Below are 17194 nucleotides of genomic sequence, written 5' to 3' on the forward strand. Positions count from 1 at the left end.
CATAGTTTGAGTATGTAAGACTTTTTAAAAACAAATAAAAATGGGTAAATAAAACTGCTGAAAAGAGAAAAGCAAAACACTGCGGATGCTGGAAATCCAAAACGAAAATATCTGGAAAAACTCAGCAGGTCTGACAGCATCTGCGGAGAGGAATACAGTTGACGTTTCGAGTCCGTATGACCCTTCATCAGAACTAAGGAAATAGAGAAATGAGGTGAAATATAAGCTGGTAGAGGGGGGTGGGACAGGTAGAGCTGGGTAGGGGGCCAGTGATAGGTGGAGGCAAAGAAGGGATTGCCAAAGATGTCATAAACAAAAGGACAAAGGGGTGTTGACGGTGGTAATATTATCTAAGGAATGTGCTAATGGGGACATTAAGGGTAGCAAGCAGAACAAGCTAGTGGCAGATGGCCCTAATGAGGGTGGGGGGGAAGGGATCGAAATGGGCTAAAAGGCGGAGATAAAACGATAGATCAAAATAAATTTAAAAATAGGTGGGAAAAGAAAAATATATATATTTTTTAAAATTATAAATTATTGAAAAAAGGGGATTGGAAAGGAGATGGGGACGGAGGAGAGAGTTCATGATCTGAAATTGTTGAACTCAATATTAAGTCTGGAAGGCTGTAAAGTGCCTAGCTGAAAAGAGAGACGTGTTGCTGAAGCTTTTCGTCTTGCATTCATCAGCACAAATGCAAGAATGCCAAATTTCAAATGATTATTACAATTTTTATCACATGGGGAAGCTATTGTTCCCCCTTGCTTTCCCCATGCCAACTGACATTCTTGCATTTGTCCTGATGAATGCAAGACTAAAGGCTTTGGCAACATGCCTCTCTTTTCAGCAATATTCAAGTTCCATACTACAAAGCGTCTGTTGTAAATAAAGTTATTTTAAATAATGAAAACAGATGGGTAATTGAGCCCAAACTGAGTTGTAGGCCCAGGGTTGCAAGTGACTTTGAACTTACTTGCATTGGCTGAGTGAATGTAATGGTGTCAGCTGTGATACATTGGATAACATACTTGCCTTTGAGTCTGAAGGTTTTGGGTTCAAGTCCAGCTCCAGAGACTTGAGCGTAAAATGTATGTCAACTGTCCAGGGCAGTGCTGAGAGATTGCTGTACTGTCAGAAGTGACTTCTTTTTCAGATGAGACATTAAACTGAGGCTCTGTTTGCTTTCTGAATGTGCGCAAATGATCCCGTGGCACTATTTTGAAGAAGAGCAACCTACTTGGTTTCCTAACCAATATTTATCTTTCTACCAACATCACGAAAACAGATTATCTAGTCATTGGCACATTGTTTGTCGGAGCTTGCTTTGTGCATATTTTAGGACCCTCTACCTGGTCCAAAGGTTCTTCTGTCTTTACTCTGGATATCATTGACACAACAACTTGGATGAAGTTTCACCAAAGGTGATACAACTTTATTAAATCACTAAACAATAGTACATACGCACAATAATACCAGTTGCTTAGCTTCCCTGCGAGCCAGAATCGATCTCAGTGGTCAATCCAATGATGAATACTGTGTGTGTCTTCCGATCAACTGACCAAATTGCTCAACCCACTGCAGTCAAGATGGTTCTGTGAGCTTTTTCTTTATATCATTCTTTGCTATGGCCCTGGTATAGTGGGTAACATGTTGGCATGGATAGAAGATTGGCTGGTTAACAGGAAGCAGAGAGTAGGCATAAATGGGTCTTTTACAGGTAGGCACGATGTAATGAGTGGTGTGCCACAGGGATCAGTGCTGGGACCTCAACTGTTTACAATTTACATAAATGACTTTGGTGAAGGGATGGACGGGATGGTTGCCAAATTTGCTGAAGACACAAGAATAGGTAGGAAAGTAAGTTGTGAAGAGGACATAAAGAGACTACAAAAAATATAGATAGGTTAAGTGAGTGGGCAAAGGTCTGGCAAATGGAGTGTAATGTGGGAAAATGTGAAATTGTCATTTTAGCAGGAAGAATAAAATGTAAATGGTGAGAGGATGCAGAGGGGTCTGTGTGTCCCAGTGCATGAATTGCAAAAGGTTAATATGCAGGTACAGCAAGTCATTAAGAAAGCTAATAGAATGTTATCTTTTATTGCAAGGGGAATTGAATCCAAAAGTAGGGAGGTTATGCTTTAGTTATACAGAGCACTAGTGTGGCCACATCTGGAGTACTGTGTACAGTATTGATCACCTTATTTAAGAAAGGATATAAATGCATTGGAAGCAGTTCAGAGAAGGTTTACCAGCCTAATACTTGGAATGGTGGAGTTGTTTTATGAGGAAAGGTTGGACAGGCTAGACTTGTATCCGCTGGAATTTAGAAGAATGAGAGGTGACTTGATTGAAACATAAGATCCTGAGGGGTCTTGACAGGGTGGATGAAGTGAGGATATTTCCTCTTGTGGGAGAACTAGGGTCACTGTTTAAAAATAGGGGGTCGCCCATTTAAAAAAGAGATGAGACGAAATATTTTCTGAGGATAGTGAGTCTTTGCAACACTCTTCCTGAAAAGGTGATGGAAGCAGAATCTTTGAATAGTTTTAAGGTAGAGGTGGATAGATTCTTGATCAGCAAAGGGGTGATGGGTTATCGTGGGTAGGCGGAATGCAGATTTGAGATTACTATCAGATCAGCTACGATCTTATTAAATGGTGGAGTAAGCTCGAGGGGCAGAATGACCTACTACTGTCCATTTGTACAATATAAGGTAAAGTCTGCTTTTAGTCCATTTAATTGTTTTTTAATTACATCACCATACATCTCCATGCTTTCTCCAGGTGTTCCCTGCTAGGCCCCCTTTAAAGGTTACACTTGAGGTACTATTAGCCAGCTTGACTCTGCTTTTTTATCTCCAACATCATTATCAATCCCCAGAGCTGGGAGAAGGCAGCACATTTATTGCCCCTTAATGAAGCTTAGCCTGTTTATCTTCCCTGGTATGAGCCCTCCTACAGTTTGTCAATTTGCAGAACTTGCTAATCCTAGCAAGGCTCTCACTTGACCAAATTAACCATCATGCTTTGTGTTTTGAGCCCACAGTGCAGTTCAGTACAGTTCTTTCCATATCTTCGGTCTGGGTTGTTCTTTCACCTCGATGTTCCATGTTACCGCTATGAGACAGACTCCATGCATAAGCTACAACACAACTGGTCTACATTAATATAAAAGAAACATAAAGAGAGTGTTACATAGTTAAGAAGTGATTGTACATTAAAAAGAAAATAATATATTGGCTTACAATATTTGTTGTTTCCCAACATTATTGCAGTGACTACACATTAGAAGTATTTCATGGCTGTGAAATGCTTCAGAATATCCTGAGATCATGAAAAGTGCTGTTGAAATACAAGTTTTTAAAATTGGTTCTTAATGCCATGAGTTGCAATATAGCACGAAATAATATAGGGGAGGGGCAAAACTAACTTCTTTCAATGCTAATTACCCATCCACCATTTCAATTGTGTCTTTTTCTGAACAAATGTGAAGTAGCATTGATATAGTGTGTGTGTGTGTATTTGGTACACACACACAGTCCCATCTGGAAGTGGAAAGGCAACAGTTAAGACAAGTGAGGTAATACACTTGCACAGAAAGGCTTAGGTACATCTTCTGCACCAATATGAAATGCAACTCGGTATATGCCCAAAAGAGAGGTGACCGTTCAATCAAATTTAATGCATTTTAATTTCATCTATTTACGGCATCATTTATCTTACTGGGTGTTGTTTTTTAAAGTTAAAACCAAAATAATACTTAAAACACATAGTATCTATCTTATTTTCTCTGTTTTGATGTAACCTCTCCAATAAAAAAGTAATGGACATGACTCCCCGATATATAAAGTACAGTACTGTTTTGTTGGTTTCCCTTCACAGATAACTTTTTACATCAACTGAGAAGAAAGTTCTGATGAATTAGTTTCATAGCCTGATCTAATCTTCTGGTTTGTAACTTGCCATACAAGATGTAATAAAACATACTAGTAAGCAGAAATAAAGCTTTGTTAAATAATTGAAAGTTTTTGAATTAAAATTTGAGAATAATTCCCTAGAACACAATTGTTCAATGCAAGGTTTATAACAAATATAATTTAAAAAAAGATCTTTCTCCTACACTTAATTTTCTGTATTGGGTATCATCCTCAGTGAATACTGGGTAGACAGGTGAGTTGCATCAATCAAGAAGAAAATGCAAGACCATAAGGCATAGGAGCAGAAGTAGGCAATTCGACCCATTGAGTCTGCTCTGCCATTCAATGAGATCATGGCTGATCTGATAATCCTCAACTCCACTTTCCTGCCTTTTCCCCATAACCCTTGATTCCCTTACTGATTAAAAACTGTCTATCTCAGCCTTGAATATACTTAACGACCCAGCCTCTACAGCCCTCTACGGTAAAGAATTCCACAGATTTAATACCCTTTGAGAGAAGAAATTCCTCCTTATCTCTGTTTTAAATGGATGTTCCCTTACTCTGAGATTATGTCCTCTGGTCCTAGACTCTCCCACAAGAGGAAACAACCTCTCAGCATCTACCCTGTCAAGCCCCCTAAGAATCATATATGTTTCAATAAGGTCGTCTCTCATTCTTCTAAACTCCAATGATTACAGGCCAAACCTACTCAACTTCTCCTCATAAGAAAATCACTCCATCCCTGGGATCAACCTAGTGAACCTTCTCTGGACTGCCTCCAATGGCAGTATATCTTGCCTTAGATAAGGGGACCAAAACTCTTCATAGTATTCTAGGTGTGGTCTAACTAGTGCCTTGTATAGTTTTAGCAAGACTTCCCTATTTTTATACTCTATTCCCTTTGAAATAAAGGCCAACATTTCATTTGCCTTCCCTATTACCTGTTGAACTTGTATGTTAGCTTTTTTGGGATTCTTGCACAAGGAGTCCCAAATCCCTCTGTGCTGCAACCTTCTGCAGTCTTTCTCCATTTAAATAATATTCAGCTCCTCTATTCTTCCTGCCAAAGTGCATAACCTCACATTTTCCCACATTATATTCCATCTACCACTTTTTTGCCCACTCACTTAACCTGTCTATATCCCTCTGTAGACTCCTTGGATCATCCTCACCACTTGCCTTCCCACTATTTTTGTATCATCCGCAAATTTGGCGATAGTACATTCAATTCCCTCATCAAAGGCACTAAATAATATTGTAAATAATTGAGGCCCCACCACTGATCCCTGTGGCACTCCACAGGTTGCCATCCTGAAAATGCCCCCTTTGTCCCAACTCAAGGGGAGGCGATGGCAGAGTGATATTGTCACTGGACTAGTAATCCAGAGGCCCAGGGTAATGCTCTGGGGACCAGGGTTTGAATCCCGCCATGGCAGCTGGTGGAATTTGAATTCAATAAAAATCTGGAATTAAAAGTCTAATGATGACCGTGGAACCACTGTCGATTGTTGTAAAGCCCTATCTGGTCCACTAAAGTCCTTTAGGGAAGGAAATCTGTCGTGCTAGTCTGGCTCCAGACGCACAGCAATGTGGTTGACTCTGAAATGGCCTGGCAAGCCAGTTGTAACAAACTGCTACAAAGTCACAAAAAAGGAATGAAACCGGATGGACCACCCAGTATCAACCTAGGCACCAGAAACTACAACAGCAATCTCAGCCCAGTTGACCCTGCAAAGTCCTTACTTGGCTAGTGCGAAAAGTGCGGGAGCTGTCTCACAGACTAGTCAAGCAACAGCCTGACATAGTCATCCTCACAGAATCATACCTTACAGATAATGTCCCAGACTCCACCATCACCTTCCCTGGGTATGTCCTGTCCCACTGGCAGGACAGACCCAGCAGAGGTGGCGGCACAGTGGTATACAGTGGGGAGGGTGTTGCCCTGGAAGTCCTCAACATCGACTCCGGACCCCATGAAGTCTCATGGCACCAAGTCAAAAATGGGCCAGGAAACCTGCTGATTACCACACACTGCCCTCCCCCAGCTGATGAATCAGTGCTTCTCTGTGTTGAACACCACTTGGAGGAAGCACTGAGGGTGGAAAGGGCGCAGAACATACTCTGGGTGGGGGTCTTCAATGTCCATCACCAAGAGTGGCTCGGTAGCAACACTACTGACCGAGCTGGTCGAGTCCCAAAGGACATAGCTGCAAGACTGGGTCAGCGGCAGGTGGTGAGGGAACAAACATGAGGGAAAAACATATTTGACCTCATCCTCACCAACCTGCCTGCCGTGGATGCATCTCTCCATGATAGCATCGGCAGGAGGATACTCTCCATTGTGTTGTGTTGGCACTACCACCGTGCTAAATGGGATAGATTTCCAACAGATCTAGCAACTCAAGACTGGGCATCCATGAGGAGCTGTGGGCCATCAGCAGCAGCAGAATTGTACTCGAACACAATCTGTAATCTCATGGTCTGGCATATCCCCCATTACCATCAATCCAGGGGATCAACCCTGGTTCAATGAAGAGTGCAGGAGGGCATGCCAGGAGCAGCACCAGGCATACCCAAAAATGAGGTGTCAACCTGGCGAAGCTATAATACAGGACTACTTGTGTGCCAAAAAGCATAAGCAGCAAGTGATAGACAGGGCTAAGTGATCCCACAACCAATGGATCAGACCTAAGCTCTGCAGTCCTGCCACATCCAGTCATGAATGGTGGTGGACAATTAAACAACTCACTGGAGGAGGAGACTCCACAAATATCCCCATCCTCAATGATGGAGAAGTCCAGCACATCTGAGCAAAAGATAAGGCTGAAGCATTTGTTACAATCTTCAGCCAGAAGTGCCAAGTGGATGATCGTGTCCTCCTGCGGAGGTCCCCAGCAACACAGATGCTAGTCTTCAGCCAATTTGATTCACTCCATGTGATATCAAGAAACGGCTGAAGGCACTGGATACTGCAAAGGCTATGGGGCCTGACAATATTCTGGCAATAGTACTGAAAACTTGTGCTCCAGAACTTGCCATGCCCCTAGCCAAGCTGTTCCAGTGCAGCTACAACACTGGCATCTACCCGGCTATGTGGAAAATTGCCCAGATGTGTCCTGTACACAAAAAGCAGGACAAATCCGACCCGACCAATTACCGCCCCATCAGTCTACTCTCGATCATCAGTAAAGTAATGGAAGGGGTCATCAACAGTGCTATCAAGCAGCACTTGCTTAGCTTACCTGCTCACTGACGCCCTGTTTGGGTTCCACCAGGACCACTCAGCTCCTGACCTCATTACAGTCTTGGTCCAAACATGGACAAAAGAGTTGAACTCTGAGGTGAGGTGAGAGTGGCTGCCCTTGACATCAAGGCAGCATTTGACAGAGTGTAGCATCAAGGAGCCCTCGCAAAACTGGAGTCAATGGGAAACAGGGGGTAAACTCTCCGCTGATTGGAGTCGTACCCAGCACAAAGGAAGATGGTTGTGGTTGTTGAAGGTCAGTCATCTCAGCTTCAGGACATCACTACAGGAGTTCCTCAGGATAATGTCCTGGGCCCAACCATCTTCAGCTGCTTCATCAATGACCTTCCTTCCATCATAAGGTCAGAAGTGGGGATGTTCGCTGGTGATTGCACAATGTTCAGCACCATTCTCCTCAGATACTGAAGCAGTCCATGTCCAAATGCAGCAAGACCTGGGCAATATCCAGGCTTGGGCTGACAAGCGGCAAGTAACATTCACGGCACAGAAGTGCTGGGGTATGACCATCTCCAACAAGAGAGAATCCAATCATCACTCCTTGATGTTCAATGGCATTACCAACACTGAATCCCCCACTATCAACATCCTGGGGGTTACCATTGACCAGAAACTGAACTAGCCATATAAATACTGAGGCTACAAGAGCAGGTCAGAGGCTAGGAATCGTGCAACAAGTAATTCACCTTCGGACTCCTCAAAGCTTGTCCACCATCTATAAGGCACAAGTCAGGACTCTGATGGAATACTCCCCACTTTCCTGGATGAGTGCAGCTCCCAGAACACTTAAGAGGCTTGACACTGTCCAGGACAAAGCAGCCTGCTTGATTGGCACCACATCCACAAATATTCATTCCCTTCACCACCGATGCACAGTAGCAGCAATGTATACCATCTACAAGGTGCACTGCAGGAATTCACCAAGGATCCTTAGACAGCACCTTCCAAACATGCGACCACTACCATCTAGAAGGACAAGGGATAGATGGGGACACGACCACATGGACGTTCCCCTCCAAGTCACTCACTACCCTGACTTGGAAATATATCGCTGTTCCTTCACTGTCGCTGACTCAAAATCCTGGAACTCCCTTCCTAACAGCACTGTGGGTGTACCTACACCACATGGAGTGTAGTGGTTCAAGAAGGCAGCTCATCACCACCTTCTTAAGGACAACTAGGGATGGGCAATAAATACTGGCCCAGCCAGCGAAGCCCATACCCCGTGAATGAATATTAAAAAAAACTGTCTTCTATTAGTTAGCCAATCCCCTATCCATGCTAATATCCTAACCCAACACCATGGGCTCTTTTCTTATTAAGTAGCCTCACATGCGGTACCTTATCGAACGCCTTGACCAGTTTAAGGCAACTTTCACTTCTACCCTTTGGAGAAGAATTTATTTCCACTCACTACTTTCCTCATGTCATTTTATGGTTGTCAGACCCAGAGGATTGCACGGGCGAACCCAATTTTTAACATTCTGTACCTCATTGGGTACAGTAATGTTGTGATTGTGTTACTGGACATGGTAATCCAAAGGCTTAGACTAATGATCCAGAAAATAATGAGTTCATATCCCCCATGGCGGAATGTGAAATCACTTTAAGAAAATCTGAAAATTAAAATGAAACCTGGCATTAGTTAATTCCTGCTGCTGAACTGAGGAGTGAGAAGCTGATCACTAGCTGGCAGGCCCGGCTACAAAGAGTAATTGGAATTTCAGGTGAGGATCCAATTGGTTTGAACTGTTCCCAACTAGTCTCATATGTGAAAAAAGCATAGTTGGAAGTCCTGACTTAGAAGTAGACTCCAGCCAGACGTCATACTCATTGCAGAAGTCAATCATGCAATATAATGGAAATCATCCCCTAGCGACAGAATTTAGGCAATTATTGGAGTTCACTTCTTTCAGTTTGTTCCAGGAGCAACTTGACTCCGCGTTCCCTGTTAGTGAAAAGAGAGTTTTTTGTTTTGTAATGTAATGTGTGACGGTTTTAAGATTTGGGAAGTTTGCAATGATTGTGGAGTTAAGGGAAGTGGCAGAAGTTTGCTCAGGTTGTCTGTGCCACCTGAGCCTCACCTGGAGAGAGGTGTCGTCACTGCGGGGCGGGCAGGGTCACGTGGGTCTGGATTTCCGCCATTTGTTTTTCGGGGAAGCGGCGGAAAGTTTTTCTGGATCCGACAAGGGGGAGGCGACTGATCGGGATCGGTAAGAGCCGGGTGAAGGGAAGAGGGGGCCACGTTTCCTTTCAATGCGAGCCAGTCTCCGGTGAGAGAGGGATGGTCCGATCGATGCGACTGCATGTGAAGTGCTGTATTGTGTTTGTAATATTCATTCATGAACAACACAGTCCCCCCCCCCCCCGGGCCTATCTTATAAAGATAGATTTTTTTTTGTCCCAGAAAAAAGCACCAGTTGTTATGAATTGTATAGTTGAAGTGCAAATTTCTGAGGTTAGCTATTGCTTCTGCATCTGGCATTGATATTGACCCAGAAAACCCCACTGTCTGCTGATCAGTGATGAAACCAAAATGACAGGGTGTGTTTGGAGTGAGATTTACGATTGTCAAGTGGGACGTAAATTGCATACTTAAATATATGTAACCTATCTGATTTATCAATCTAGTCAGTGTTGATTGGCTCCTAATCCCCATAAACCAATTTAAAATTCTCAACTTGTGCCCAAATTCCATTATGACCTTGTTCCTTCCTATCTCTCTAACCTTTTCCAGCCCTAAAACTCTGACAAGAGCTTTATATTCCTCCAACGTTCCCACTTATGCATCCCTGACTTGGCAGCCGTGTCTTCAGCTGCCTCAATCCTAAATTCTGGATTTACCTTCCGAAACCTCTCTTCCTTCACGACCCCTTAAGTCCTATCTCTCTGACCTAGCTTTGAATTACATGTCCTAATAGCTCCTCCTTTGACTCTTGTGTCATTTTTTTCTGATTATGCTCCCGTGCAGCACATTGGGATGCTTTACTATATTAAAGACACTAAATGCAAGATTTTTTGATTGTGTTTTAGAATATGAATGTATGATAATGCAGGACCACTAAACTAACATTGATTGATTGGAAAGTCCAGTGGCTAAAGTTTTAATATAAAACCAAAATACTGCAGATGCTGGAAATCTGAAATAAAAACAGAAAATGCTAGAAAAACTCAGCAGGTCTGGTAGTATCTACAGAGAGAGAGAAACAGTTAATGTTTCGAGTCTGTATAACCCTTTAGAACTGTCTAAGGTTTTAAAGTGCAGAGGCGCTGTTCTTGATTCTACAGTAATTCACCTTTTCAGTTTTCTGTGATCTGCCACCAGATTCTTAAACATTGAAATCATCTATGATTATAATGTCAGTTTCATTTGCCTCTTGATCAGCCAAAGGCTCTTGCTCATCCTTATTCAACAAGGTGCTAATCATTCCTTCTTCAAAATTTGGCTTAAACATAACTTTGTTGCAATAGTTAATGCCTTAGATATTTATTGCAAAAAAAAATAGAAAGTGCGAAGCAATTTAGTTAATATCGGAAGGAGAAAGATACCCTTCAGAATTAATTTTTTTTAAACTCAAACTTTATCTCCTTGTTGGGTATGTGAAGACTAATTTTCCTGTGCAAATTCTTTCTATCTGAAAAACCTTCCCAGAAAAGTTACTGTCCTCATCTGTAGACTACTCACTCTTGGAAATAAATAGGCTACTTTGTTAATTCTCTCACCATCATTTTTGCCTAAAACTTAACTAGCTCATCTTTGTATTCCTCCTTTACAGTGACGATATGTATTTATGTGACACCTTTAATGTAATGAAATGTTCTAAGTCACGTCACAGGAATGTTATAAAGCATAATTTTTGACAGTGAAACACATATGGCATTATTAGACCAGATGGCCAAAAGACTGGTCAAAGAGGTAGCTTTTAAGGATTAATTTAAAGAGGGGAATAAATGTGGAGAAATTTAGGGAGAGAATTCCAGAGCTTAGAGCCGAGGTAGCTGAAGGTGCAGCTGCCAATTAAAGTAGGGGATGCTCAAGAGACCAGATATCTCAGAAGGTTGTGGGGCTGGAGGAATTTACATAGATAGGGAGGGAAGGACTTCCAAACAAAGATGAGAGTTTTAAAATCATGGCATTGATTGACCGGGAGCCTGTGTAGATCAACAAACAGGGGTGATGGGTGTATGGGACTTGATTTGAGATAGGACACAACAGTAAAGTTTTGGATAACCTCAAGTTTATGGAGTACTTTAGATCACCATTTTTTTTGTCCCTATTTGTAATACCACAACTAATTTTATTGCTTTTCCCCCTTGGAAGGTTTTTGCAATACTTGAGTTTTCTGTTTCTCTTCTGTGATGTTTCTAATCAAAGGCTGCTGTTCTGTTTCTTTTTGCTAGACCTGTTGAATTCTGAGGTTTACAAAAGTCTAGTTGTCTTCTGTTCACAGTGGATCACATGCAAACAGGTTTTGCCAGTGCTTTGCATCATATGCAAAAAAAGTTTAACGTGCTGTTTGCTTTTATTGATGGGATGTAGATGTAGAATGTTCTGTTTTCAAATGGCCAAAACTTGCGTATGGGTTGTGATGTTAAACTTGACAATTCTTCTGAATCCCAAATGTTAGGAGAATATTGATATTGTTTCAACAAATTTGTAACACCACAGGATGCTAGAATCTAGTTGAGTTCTAAGCAAGTAAGAATTGTCTCATTTTATTATCATTGGTTGAATTTGCTATCAGTGATATTTCCGTAAAAAACACTTCATTTCAACAGTTCTCCTGGGTTATGCTTTTAACATCATCTGTTGTTGTCAGTCCTTGAATTCTTTTTTTAGATTTTGGGTGATGAAGAACATTACATTGGGAGTCAGTAGATTATAATTTTACTTAACAAATTCAGTGTAAGAATGGCTTTTTTAGATTATTGGAGATTCCCTATTAAAAGGCATTAACACAAGGATTTTTTTATATTGCTTTGTAGAATGACTCTCAACAACACTAATTTGCATTTATTTATAGCAATATTTGCATTTAACATAACAAAATGACTTAAAATGTTGCATTTGAAAAACAGATGGTAATTCAAAGAAAGAGTGGTGACCAAAAACTTCGCCAGGAGATGGGCTTTTAGGACGGTTTTGAAGGAGGAGAAGAAAGTGGAATGATAGACGGCTTTATGGAGTGAAAACAAGAGTGTGGGGCCTAGGGGCTGAAGGCACTGCCATCTGTGGTGAAGCCAATGGAAAGAGGGATGCATCAGAGACTAGAATTAAAACGGAGGGTTTATTGGGCTGAAGAGGCTGGGGGCACGTTGATTATAGACTGGATTCATAATCCAGAGGCCTGGACTGATGATCTGGAGACGTGTTCAAATCCCACCATAGCAGCTGGGGAATTTAAATTCGGTTAATTAAGTAAACATTAATTAAAAAGCTCGTGTCAGTAATGATGACCATGAGACAACTGGATTGTTGTATAACTCCATCTGTTTCACTAAAGTCCTTCAAGGAAGAAATCTGTCCACCTCGCCTGATATGGGCTATATGTAACCCTTTTAAGTGCCCTCTGAAATGGCCTAGTCAGTCACTTAGCATTACAGGGGTGGACAATAAATGCTAGCCTTATCAGCAAAACCCACACCATGTGAATAGATTTGAAAATATAGTAATATTGAGGTGTAAATCTATATAGGGATTAGAACATGAGGATGAAAATTTTAAATTTGAAGTGTTGGTGAACTGAGCCATCTATGGTTGCAGGGAAAGAATAAGAAAATAACTGAACAGGTACCCACAGAAGAGGACCAGAAATAACACCCAAACTGTTCAGTTGATTGCAAAATATGTGCAGCAACAAAAGCAAGGAGTTATCAGAAGCTAATGTAGGTCAGCGGGCATGAGGATGATGTGAGAATGACTTGTGTGGGTTAGGATACAAGCAGCATAGTTTTGAATTAGCTGAAGTTACGGAGAATGGGAGGCTGGGCAGGAGAGCACTGTAATAGTTAAAACTGGGGGTAACAAAGACATGGCTGAGGATCTGAGATACAGATGAGTGTGAGGCATGGATGGAGGTGGGAAATATTCAAAAGGGCTAAGTAGAAAGTCTTATGGTAAAACTATTAAGAGATTGGAAGCTCTTAAGTTAATTTAAACTATTTGTATTTTGGCACATATCTTAAACTTTCTTTGTCAGCATTTAAACAAAAGATAACTTGGAGCTACTAATTCATAAGAACATAAGAAATAGAAACAGGAGTAGACCATTTGGCCCCTCAAGCTTGCTCCGCCATTCAATAAGGTTATGGCTGATCATCTTGTGTTTCGATATCCACATTCCCATCTAACTGTGATAACCTTTGATTCTCTTGCCTAACAAGAATCTATCTACCTCTGCTTTAAAAATATTCAATAACACTGCCTCCACCACCTTCTGAGGCAGAGAATTCCAGACATGAGTTGACTTAATATAGCTATGTATATTAAGTTTAAGTTTGTTGCAACGTTTTATTTCAAAATTCACTTAAAAAGTCCAATACAATACTACCTTGGTAGGAAGGTATATTATAAAAGTGTCAGCATTTATCTCTGGTTCCGGTTTTTCTTTTATGTGACAATTAATTGTCTATTTAAGTGCTTAAATGCCCATTATATAGCCCTTCCCATCACCCTGTTTTAATGGTGAAATCTCTCCATCTATCCCCATTACACATATCAGTGGTTGACAGATGATGTGCTATTGCAATTTTAATACAATCCATCTTTTTCACTAAGAGTGGTAGTAGTGAAAAAAACCCTTGCTCTTGTTATAATCTGTTGCTTATTCACTGAGTAAAGGAGGAACCTGGAGCCAGTCTTTCCTTAACATAGGTTTATCCACAAAACCCAGAGAACACAGGCACAGACTTAATGCCTGATATGTTGACTCATGCTTGTCGGGTCAGCCTGAAAGTTCAGACTTGGTACTGATATGCTTCAAAGTCAGAGAGCATGTCAGCATTTGCTGTCAATAATTTCATTTAATAATGGCTACTTGGGTGAGGCACCAGAAGGTGACTGCTACCTGTTGGAGTGCCTCCAGGAAGGTGGGGATAAACTAAAATAGTTGGGAAGTGCAGTATTAAAGGCTGGCTTCTTTCAGTACCTCTGCTTTGAAAATGGAAGCAAAGCAAAAATTGGGATGCAGTGAAACTTGATTGACTTGCCCTAGTTAACCTAAATTATCTTTGCAAATTGTACCACATGACTGCCAATATGAATGCAAAAGGTTTTATCCAGCAGAGGCTGAAAAAGCCCATTTGAATCAGGTAGAAATGCTGGAGGAAGGTGCCTAAGCTGCTTGCGGTCAAATTCCTCCACTTGCTGGATTCCAGGTGAGGATAGGATTGGGCACAGCAATGATGTTCCCTCTTGGCCTCTCCACAGGAAAAAAGCCTGCTATTTATTGTTAAGACTTCCCACTGATGAATAACCACTTAGATAAAGTACCAGAAGTCCCATGGAACTCAGAAAGAAGTCAGTGGTGTTGATTGTATATTAATTATATTTAATGGTATGCAGATGTGGGCATTAATTGGGGATTCACTTGTGCCCCCATGAATAGAAGCAGATGAAAACTGTGGTTGTTGGGTTAGGAGGTGCATGCTTGTAATGTGTAACTCCGTAAATAAGAATTTGAAACATTGGTTCCAGTTCACCATCTGGTTTCTGGAATATAACAAGGCAGCATGGTAGCATTATAACATGGTAACATGGCAACATATAACATTTTAGCTCTGAAGAAGAGTCATCTGGACTCAAAACGTTAATTCTGTTTCTCTCTCCACAGACGCTGTCAGACCTGATGAGTTTTTTCAGCATTTTCTGTTTTTATTATATTAGCGGTGGATGTTGGCCTAAAGGTGAATGTTAGAAAAGAAAAAAGAAAAAAATTTCAGATAGAGAACTAAAATCCTAGTGGCCATTGTAGAAAATGGCAGAAAGCAAGTGTAAATTGTTGGGGTTCGGTTACTCTTTGTTCTTGGAGTCTGAACCCTATGACCAGTGGAAGAATGAAATGGATATGTGGACTGGATTCTATCCCCACTGTAGAGAAAACAAGATATTGCCTTGCTTTGTGTACAGAAGTAAAATCAGAAATAAAGTATTTTGTGAAATAGATTCCCATCAGCTGAATATTCATGAAGGTTTGGACCTTCTATTAGAGTTCTCATATGAAATCTACAAAAGAGATGATCTGTTAAATGCTAAATGAGGCATGGTCAGAATTTGATAGATTTCAGGAAATAGATGGTAATTCCATGGATGAATATATCATGGATTTCAACCAATTGAATAAAAGAGTGACGAAAATCAAATTGAGGATCCCTGGATTGGTACTAGTGTTTACATTACTGGGTTGTGCTAAGATATCTCGTATGGACAGACAACTGGTTGAATGTGTTTATCGTGGACTCCTTAACAGCTGGAAAATTAACATGAATCTTTTTAATTCTTTTGGCCACATACCCATGGGAGCACAGGCCAATTCAACATTAAAAATGCATTTCTGCATGGCAATACTTTTCAAAGAGAGAAGTGTTTCTGAAAACACCCAAAAAGACAGCGGATGCAGAAGGTAAACAGTGGAAACTAAACAAATGCATCTATTGCCCTGAATGATACTTCAAGGGCATGGTATTTTTCAGTGAGATCAGTTTTGCTGGAAATAAGCTGTGTTCAACTAAAAGCAGATCCTGCGTGTTTTATTGGTATCATAAAGGAAGATCCTGCATGTTTTATTAGTACCATAAAGGAAAACTATCTTTAATTTTCATGATGCATGTTGATTTCTTATGGGGTGGGTGCTGAAGAATTTGAGAAATATATTATCACTAAGACAAGAATAGAATTAAAATTGAGAATCAGGCTTGTGGGGCTTTTAAATACATTGGTTTAGATATTGAGCAAAGTAGGTCTGGAATAACAAAGTTACTCCCATCCCAGGTAGTTGTACTTGGCCATCACAGAAAATATGATGTTATATCTAAAGAATAGATCGAGTAATTAGGAAACTTGATTCGGAAGTTGAACAGGTTGTGTACTCAGGCTAGACCAGATGCTCGTTTTGATGTGTTGGAGTTAAGTACCATTATGAAAGATCCTAAAGTAGATAATATTTGTAGGGCAGATAAAATATTAAGTGCTCATTTATCCAAATTTAATTTCAATTCCCACCCTTGGGTGACACAAAGAACATGAAGCTCGTCATTTTCAGTGATGCTTCGCATGCCACTCTTCCTGATGGGTATTCTAATGCAGCTGGTTTCATAATATTTCTGATGGATGAGAATGAGAACTGTTGTCCTTTAGCTTGAACATACAAACATTCAAATTAGGAAGAGTAGGCCATTTGGCCCCTCGAGTCTGCTCCACCGTTCATTAAAATCATGGCTGATCTGATTATGGCCTCAACTCCACATTCTGCCTACCCCTGATAGTTTTTCACCTCCTTGTTAGCCAAGAATCTATCTACCTCTGCCTTAAAAATATTCAGTTACCCTGTCTCCACTACTCTCCGGGGAAGAGTGTTCCAAGACTGTCTACTCGTGAGGCCCCTCATTTTTAAACTGCATCCCTAGTTATAGTCTCTCCCACAAGGGGAAACATCCTTTCAGCATCCATCATGTCAAGTCCTGTCAGGATCTTGTATGTTTCAATAAGATCACTTCACATTCTTCTAATCTCCAACTGATACAGGCCCAGCCTGTCCAACCTTTCCTCATAAGGTAAACACCCCCATCTGAGGTATCAGTTGAGTGAACCTTCTCGGAACTGCTTCTAACACACTTATATCCTTTCTTAAAAAAGGAGAGCAAAATTGCTCGCAGTACTCCAGATGTGGTCTCTCCAATGCCTTGTACAACTGTAGCAAAACATCCCTACTTTTATATTCCATTCCCCTTGCAATAAATGACAACATTTCATTTGCCTTCCTAATCACTTGCTGTACCTGCATACTAACCTTTTGTG

The 17194-nt window shown here is 41.0% G+C and overlaps 1 protein-coding gene across 5 annotated transcripts in view; it reads left to right on the forward strand.

Moving 5' to 3' along the window:
* The first annotated feature begins 9272 nt into the window (after positions 1 to 9272).
* ccdc125 (coiled-coil domain containing 125) overlaps positions 9273 to 17194 on the forward strand; it is a 57471-nt gene continuing 49549 nt past the window's right edge. For 2 of the 5 annotated variants that reach the window (XM_078564363.1, XM_078564372.1), the window contains exon 1: positions 14993 to 15084. The gene's annotated coding sequence lies outside the window, so the exon portion shown is untranslated. Of the gene's footprint in view, positions 9453 to 14992; positions 15085 to 17194 lie in introns of those variants that run through there. The other 3 variants (XM_078564354.1, XM_078564345.1, XM_078564338.1) reach the window with 3 other exon arrangements.

The sequence above is a fragment of the Cetorhinus maximus genome, chromosome 2 (assembly GCF_964194155.1).
Source record: "Cetorhinus maximus chromosome 2, sCetMax3.hap1.1, whole genome shotgun sequence".
In the NCBI taxonomy this organism is placed as follows: Eukaryota; Metazoa; Chordata; class Chondrichthyes; order Lamniformes; family Cetorhinidae; genus Cetorhinus; species Cetorhinus maximus.